The 8,340-nt window shown below is 40.7% G+C and overlaps 1 pseudogene; it reads left to right on the forward strand.

Annotated features, from left to right (window-relative positions):
• Positions 1-986: 986 nt before the first annotated feature.
• On the forward strand, positions 987-6,471 carry LOC134384314 (T-cell surface glycoprotein CD1a-like; annotated as a pseudogene).
• The last annotated feature ends 1,869 nt before the right edge of the window (positions 6,472-8,340 follow it).

An 8,340-nucleotide genomic window follows, 5' to 3' on the forward strand; every position in this document is an offset into this window, starting at 1 on the left:
TCATTTATTTATTTATTTCATTTTATTTTGTGAATATACAATGTAGTTGATTATTGTGGCCAATTGCTGAAACCTCCCTCCCTGACTTTCTTCATTTTTAAAAATTCTTTTTCTTGGGCCGAGCCCGTGGTGCACTTGGGCTATATGGGAATGGCCGGTGCACTCACTGGCTGAGTGCCGGTCACGAAAAAGACAAAAAAAAAAAAAATCTTTTTCTTTTTGTGGGCTGTCTGGGTTATGTCATAAAGACTGTCTTCGAGATCAGAAATTTTTTCTTCTGTTGCTGTAATTTGCTGCTTAATCTCTTGATTGTGTTTTTTTGTTTTTTTGTTTCATTGTTTACTTTTTAACTGAATGAGTCTTTCAGTTCCAGGAGTTTTTCTACATTCTTTTTTATGGTATTAATCCCTTCATAAATTTATTCCTTCATATCCTCAATGTTTTCTGTTTGCTTGTTTGTTTCATTGTGATGCCTAACTGAGTCTTCCCTTATTAAGTTTACTTAAGACGGTTACATGTAATTTCTTTTCAGTCGTTTCAAGGGTTTCCTGCTTTTTTATTTTATTTTATTTGTTTGTTTCTTTATATTTTTTGGCATCTGCCTGGTATGGAGATCTGACCCCATGACCTTGTAGTTGTAATGATGTGCATGTCTGGTCATCTGGTAGAGCAGTTGCTTTTTCTATTACTCTGGAGGAGAGGTTGAGAAGAAAAGATTTCCTCCTCTTTTTCCAGGTTCCTCTAGTGACTCTGCTTGTGTCCATGCAGTTGAATGTGTGGTGGACCACCTACTTGGTGGTTGTGGCTGCTACTGCTGTAGCAAGCCATCATTCAAGCAGTAGAATTTGTGATGGTGGAGGTGTGGACAACCTCCATGGAAGCAGTGCAAAGCCTCCCCAGTCATGGTGGTGTAGGCTCCTGCATTCTGTGTATGCAGGTTATAGTGCTGCCTGGGTTTTCTGCCTTGCCGGGTCACCGCAGCTACAATGGCACAGTCTCCTGACTTCTGTGCAGGTGAGGCAGGAGGACCACTCAAGTTTTCTGCCTGCCTGGACCTATATGGTTGTGGCAGCACGGGTTCCTGTCTTCTGTGCAGGTGGGGCTCAGGGGCTGCCTGGGTTTTCTGCCTGCATGGGCCTCCGCAATCATGGGAGCACAGGCTTCTGCACCATTGAGCTTTAATTATAGCATTTAGGGTTTATATTTCAAGAGGTTTAACTTGTTTTTAAAAATATGCCTGATATTTTTTGATGATGTCACTTTCTTTTCTGGTATTATATCTTTTTAAATCTTTAAGTTTTCAAAATATGATTTCCTTTATGTGTAATTTTTTTAGCAAGTTAACTAGATGGATTGTTTCTCTCTAGTTTCTCTAATTTTGAGAACTTCCCATATATTTCACTTTACTTTGAGACGACTTACACTAATTCCATGTGCATGCTATGTGAATCGTTGTTATATTGTCTCGTTTTTAACATTTGTATTTTTTTAAATGTTGTATTGTTATTTTATTCATCCTACATTTTCAATCCAGGATGGGTCACATCTGCACATGTGGAAACCACAGTTATGAAGGGTCAACTGTCTTTCCTATGATGGCTCTGGTTTGCCTGAAGGTTTTCTTAATGCCTGCTTCAATCTCAGGTTTGGTATTTCTTTTGTTATGTGCCTCAGGGGGACCTATCTCCATACTCTGCTCAACCAGCAGTAAACTGTTCTTGCTACTTGATGTGTGGTCTCCTGCTTGGGATAGTTTAAAGGCCTTTATGTTTTATTCTGGTGCAGTCTCATGCTTAGGCAGATGAGTTGTTTTGGAGTATTTTGAGTTGGGCCATGTGAGTGTTCTGACTTTCTCCCAACAGTCTGGAACTTCTGATAGTCTGGAACAAGGATGTTTTCTTGTCCCTTCCCATTTTTGTCACCTCAGCTACAGGTTTTGCTTATGCCCTGAGGGCACCAGAACTTTCTGCCTGACCCAATCAGGTTAGGGGTTTTTGTTGTTGTTGTTCTGTGTGGAAAATAAGAGAGAAAGATCTTGTTGAAACTTTCTACCTTTCCCATGAAGTAGCTGCTTTCATACCTCAGGCCTGCACCATGAGAGATAGTTTATCTGGTCTACACTGGTGACTCCAAGTTTTCTACCTGGTGAGTTCTATTCAAAAGAGCTTAGAGATCGATATGAATTCCCCTGTGTATGTGGGTCCCAGGGCTTTTATACACTGATGCTAGCCTTTATTAATTTCTTAACAATTTTAGCTGAATGCTTCTTACTGGCTTGTATAACATCTAACATCTGTCCCAAATAAGCAAGGGTTTCCATACAGTCTCTTCATGGAGGAGTCTGTCTTTCTTTAAATTTTGGGTTAAGTATTTGCCCTGATATTTCAGGTCTCTGATGGATTCAAGTCAATTTGTGATTTTAATTATCCAGCTTTTTAAAATTATAAGAATGAAAGCGACAGTGCTTCCAGGTTTCTGAAATCCAATCAACTTTTCAAATATTATTTTATTTCCTAACTTGTCTTGAGATAAATTGTTTTCTTGTAAACCAAGAAGTAGCAAAATATATAGCCATAATACATTTACACATATGGCACTTACAAAGCACAAACAAGTATTTAGAGCCTTTAGATGGTTATAAACACCATGAAAGAGGAAGAGAAGAACTTACGACAAGACAACCATAGAACATCCAAGTAGAAACAATTAGAAGAGAATTCTGTGTAAATGATTTTAGAATACTCTACTAATTTCATTTCTCATAAGTTGTGACTAGTTTCTTATTGCAAGTTATAAGAAACAGCAGGATGCTCTATGTAAAAGTTATGCTTAGTAACATATGCTTTTATCCAAAATAAATCTCTGTAAGATTCTCATTTCACTGTGTAGGATTACAAGTAATGTTTATGAGGTCTTTAAAAAAGGTTTACATTGAAGCTGTACTTCAAAATTAAAAAAAAGTAACTGGATGCGTGAGCTGAATTTATTCATTCATTTAACAAATATTTACTAAGCACCAACTCCTTGCCAGGCACTCTGTTAGGTGGGTATATAGTACAACAACAGCGTAGAACCAACACCCCATGGCCACCATTGAAGTCAAGATTAGGAGTGGGCAAATATCAGCTAAGGGTTGCCACTTTAGAAACTACTATTTCAGTCAGGCTTGTTTTTTATTTAGGAAGATGGTACGTTATAAAGAAACTCAGCACACCAAGATTTATAGTTGTTGATGTGTGCGTTTTTCTGCCTAAGTACACTGAAACATCCTTGAATAAAATGGCTGCATTGTCAATCACTGTATATTCATAAACATAGCAAGATGCTTGGTTCCAGGCAGGTGCTAAGTAACCTTATGGTGAAAGAATGCATATCCATGAAAGTCAAACAGAGGAAATTTTTCTTTATCTGTTTGAATGTTCCTGTGGTTTCTGTGATGGCTACTGGCTCTTCTCTAAGCATAATGGTGAATTGGTGATAGCTTATCCTGTTGCATGAGGCAATCATGGGAGATTCTGAAAAAGCAAATAAAAAAAAAAAGTGATAAGTCAGAGATATGAATGTGCTGGTATGGGGCTGAGACCGAAGAATAAACTTCATGAGGACAAGAAAAGGGCAGAGTGAATGAAAGAGCAGGCACAGAAGAGCTGTAGGTAGCACAGTGGGAGCCAGTAAGTTCCATGTTTTTATTGTATGAATGAGAAAAACAAAATGTCCCTAGTAGTAAAGTAACTTCTAATGCCACAGAAGACTTGTTCCATAACAGTTGAATTAGAGGAAGGTAAACAGATGGAAGTTGGTGAAAAAGAGAAAAGCTACAAGCCAGAGAGGAAATAAGAAACTGAGGAGGAGGCCCTGGGTTTGGGGAAGTAGCAGATTTTTTGTTCTTGTTATTGCCGACAGGGGAGTATTGTCTGTTCCTTAAAGAAGGAAGTCAGAATAGAGATAGCGTAGGATAGTTTGTTTAGAATAGAAACCAAAGACTAACTTTTCTGAAAGAAAGAAATAACATCTGCAAATAAAATGCTGTTTTGGCTGTTCTTCCAGGTGGTGACAATGAGGATCATAAGAAATTTGGAACCTGCTCAGGTGTACACCAGAGAGGGTGTGAGGGTGTGTGTGTGTGTGTGTGTGTGTGTGTGTGTGTGTGTGTGTGTGTGGTTTCCCAGAACATAGCTGAAAAGTGTTCCAGATTGGTTTCATTTGGAGTTTCCCTGACTCAGTTCCCTGAGCTCATGGCTTTCCTCTTCTCATTCTGAGTTCCCCTACTCTGGCACCTGTAATTCTGCATTCTCTCTCCTTCTCAGTGCCTTTTTGCTCCCCATCTTGTCTGTTCTTTTACCACAGGGTTCAAGGAGCCTATCTCCTTCCGTCTCATCCAGATCTCGTCTTTCTACAACCATTCCTGGATACAATATCTTGCCTCAGGATGGTTGGATGAGTTGCAGACTCACAGGTGGGACAGCAGCTCTGACACCATCATTTTCCTGCAGTCTTGGTCCAGGGGGAACTTCAGCAACAAGGAGCTGACGGAACTGGAAAAGTTATACCAGGTGTATTTTGTTAGATTTCTTCAGGTAGTTCATGGCTATGCCCATCATTTACAATTTGAATGTGAGTTCAGTTCCCTCAATGGGGAGTGTGGAGATGGGTATGTGGGGGCTTTTCCATGAGTTTCTTTTTTCTATAGGAAACAGCTTCTATTCTGTTCTGAATCTAACTCCACTTTCCCACTGTTAAACTGCAATCACACTGTTTTGGGCAGGGCCTATGAGCCAGACCTTGATTATGCAAACACTTCAAACTTCTGCCATGTGTAAGCTCCTGTCTTATTGACAGAGTTGCGGTTCATTATCCTCTCAGAGAAATCCTGTGGCTATCCTTTTCCTTGTACTCCAACCAGACCCTCTCAGCTTCCTCACTCTTTGATTGACTCTTTACAGTGTGATTTTCTCCTGCATTCAATTTCCTCAGCAGTCTCAGTCTATATATTCATTGTAACCCATGCATTCCTTTCCCTCTAGGTTGTTATCACTCCAGCTCTCTCATACTGAGTCCTTCCTTGCTAACACCATTTGCATTGCCTTCTTTTAATACATTCTCCTCTTTCCTGTGTTGTTCATCTTTTCCTTTTCCTCCAGTGCCACCAATTCCCCTTTCTCGGAAACTCTGATGAAACCAAAATTTGTTCCATTCCTTCAAATTCCTCAAACGTCTCACCTCTGCTACTAACATTTGCTTCCACTCATTTTTTTTTTCTTTTTACTCCATCTTTCCTCCAATTCATAACCCGTTTTCTCCAGATCCTTTTGAGATGCAGGTGACAGGAGGCTGTGACTTGCACCCTGGGAGTGTCTCCATAGGCTTTCTGCTGGGAGCTTATCAAGGAACAGATTTCATAAGCTTCCAGAACAATTCGTGGCTGCCATCCCCAAAGGGTGGAAGTAGTGCCCAGCTTGCCTGCAGAGAACTTATCAGTACCAACACTACAAGGAAATAGTAGAGGAGCTCCTTGGTGCCAACTGCCTACGATTCATCTTGGGTCTTCTTGATGCAGGGAAGGCAGATCTCCAGCAACAATGTCAGCTCTGCACCCTCCCCCAAGAATTTCCTATTCAAAAATTATACCTTCTCATCATTCCTTTCAAATTTAAGATATCAAGAAGCCTCTCAGAAGTGGGAAGGATATGTCTATCTAAACTGATGTGGAGATCTGAACCTATACATCTGTTTTAGGATCCTTCTTTGAATATCTTTCCTGTTATTTGCAGTGAAGCCAGAAGCCTGGCTGTCCAGTGGCCCCAGTCGTGGGTCTGGCCATCTGCTCCTGGTGTGCCATGTCTCAGGATTCTACCCCAAGCCTGTGTGGGTGATGTGGATGCAGAGTGAGAAGGAGCAGCCGGGCACTCACCAAGGTGACCTCCTGCCCAGTGCTGATGGGACGTGGTATCTCAGAGTAACCCTGGCTGTTCCGGCTGGGGAGGCAGCTGGCCTGTCATGCCGGGTGAAGCACAGCAGTCTGGGAGGCCAGGACATCGTCCTCTACTGGGGTGAGAAGTAACTGGGGCCCAGGGTGCAAATGGGAGCAGGAGGTCCTCAGGAAGAACAGGAGGGCCAGCTGAAAAATGTAGGCTATTAAGGTTCCTAGATCCAAAAAGAAGAAAGATAGTTAATACAAAAAATAGAAGTTGTGATAATGAGGGACCTGTAAATGCTGGAGGATTTTGAGAGTTAGAAGAAGGTTTCATATCTGAGGAGGGATGAGAAAAGAAATGTAAAGGAAGGACACTGATGAGTTAGACACTCTAATGAGCATAAGCAGCTCCGGGAAATGCAGTAAAACAGGGAGTAAATGGGGTAAAACAGGGGGTAAATTTGGAATAACATCTTTGGTGTCCACCCAAATCTACAGGACATCACAGCTCCAAGGGCTTGATTTTCTTGGCAGCGATACTGCTCTGGCTCTTCTGACAGGTTTTGCATTTAGGTTTTGGCAGTTCCAGTGAGTTCTTTGTGTCCATCTTTGTTGCCGTTTCCTCCTCTCCCACTTGTCTTCCCATCTTTCTTTGTTTCTCTCTGCTCAATCTCCCTCCCTCTTGTTCCTCAACTCTCACCTCTACATTATGCAAAGTGACTCCACCTCTGTTCTATATGTAGGACACACTGTGAGCCTCCTCTCCATGCTCCTGCCTTTGGTATGAGGACCCAGCAGTCCAGGGGCCCAGAACATATCTGAACACAACATGGTGGTGATCTTCTTTCAACTGTCCTTGCAGAACTTTTGATGATATTGTTTATTTGTGCTTAACGGTGAGTTGTCAATATAAGCTAAATGTAACTTTGTAGGGTTTATTATTCTGACCTGGGTTCTGGGACTTTAACATTCAAATTTTAACTCTGAAATGAATGGAGTCCTAGCAAGCTCCACAAGTTCAAATCTCAATGGATCATCAGGCACATTTCAGAAGTCACTTCCTCCAGTGGGCCTTCCCTGATTAGCAAGTGGAAAGTAGTTTCTCCCTGTCTGAACTTCAACCACATTTCAACTGTACTGTGTTAACTGTATTCATTCTCTGTCCTCTGTTGCATGCATTTATGTCCCTTTTCACCTTCTAATGTTTCAGGTTTTTGAGAGCAAAGCATGTGTCTTTTTAATATATGTATCAGTGGCAAAATGTCTTGCCTGTGTGTAACATGTGCTCATTAAAAATTTGTGTTGAGGGCCGAGCCCGTGGCGCACTTGGTAGAGTGCTGCGCTGGGAGCGCGGCGACTCTCCCGCCGCGGGTTCGGATCCCATATAGGAATGACCAGTGCGCTCACTGGCTGAGTGCTGGTCACGAAAAAGACAAAAAAAAAAAAAAAAAAAAAAAAAAAAAAAAAAAATTTGTGTTGAATTTATGACAGATTTGTAGTCTTTTCTTATTTTCTTCCTTTTGGACACTTTTGTAAAAGTTGAGACCTTTGATGCTCTTTTTAAAAGTCTTGTCACTTGGACAAGAGACTGCACTTTCCTAGTTCCACAGTTTCTTCTCTGAGCACCTGAGGGGAAACACTATTGTGCCTCTTACCATTCTTATAATTCAACTATTGAGAGCTATTAAAGTGAGGCTATTGTTGCAAATAATCTAAACACAAAGATCAAGGCAGAATGTAGGCCCTCAATATTCAGTGTGGTTCAGGGACAAGAGTGATCACATTGCAGCATGTTAGAAATATAGAATCTAAGGCCTCACCACAGACTTACTGAATTATGATTGATTTGAGAAACTCATCAGCAGGAGATTCAGAAGTGCATTAAAATTTGAGAGGCACCAGCGTAGGAGATGCCTGAGATGTAGTAAAGTGTGTCACTGAGGAGAAAATGGTCAAGTAGAGGGAACAAGAGTGTTGCTCCTCAGGGTTAAAGTAGGACAAAGGCAGGTAATGTACAGACAGTCCATTCTCACTCTTCATGGCAGTTATGTTCTATATAGAGTTGCTGCAAACACTGAATTAGTGACTACTGAGCCATTAGCTTTAGGGGAAATAGAGGGTTAGACTCTGGGTCAACATTTCTGTAACCCTCTGACTATATAAGCTTGTTTTATGTGTTTTTTTCAAAACATCTTATGTAATATATAATTTACAAATCATTCATTATATGTAGTACTTCTTTATAATAAAACACTAGGTGAGAGATGTTTAATATTTTCCTGACTCTCGTTAACATAATCTTGTATTTGTTTTGCTTTCAGCCTTTCAATATTGCTGTTCAGTATATTAAAAAATACCTGTTATCTCTTGAATCCACAAATTTAGCTACTTTTCCATGGCTTTATCATAGTATTGTAGATGCTACT

The sequence above is a fragment of the Cynocephalus volans genome, chromosome 8, assembly GCF_027409185.1.
Source record: "Cynocephalus volans isolate mCynVol1 chromosome 8, mCynVol1.pri, whole genome shotgun sequence".
Classification (NCBI taxonomy): Eukaryota; Metazoa; Chordata; class Mammalia; order Dermoptera; family Cynocephalidae; genus Cynocephalus; species Cynocephalus volans.